A 327-nucleotide genomic window follows, 5' to 3' on the forward strand; every position below is an offset into this window, starting at 1 on the left:
CTTCACGACACTGTGACTCGCAAGCAAGTAAACCTGCACGTAGAACAGATGTCTTGTTATGTTATTCATCCGCTGTGTAAGCTGAACCTTTCCAAGATGTCCTTATTGGCATCTAGATCCTGTGATCTAACAGATGGGACGACCAGCACTTGGATTTCCACTCTGACAGAGGAGTATAATATTTCAAATATTTTGTTTTTCTTATTAAGTATCCATTAAGCCCAGATAAAATGTATCTAAAGTGAAGTGTAGAAAGACCTAAACCATTAAATTACCAGAAGAAAGTGTTAGAAGATTTTTTTTTTTTGTAACTTCAGGGGGCAATAT

The sequence above is a fragment of the Cynocephalus volans genome, chromosome 11 (assembly GCF_027409185.1).
Source record: "Cynocephalus volans isolate mCynVol1 chromosome 11, mCynVol1.pri, whole genome shotgun sequence".
Lineage (NCBI taxonomy): Eukaryota > Metazoa > Chordata > Mammalia > Dermoptera > Cynocephalidae > Cynocephalus > Cynocephalus volans.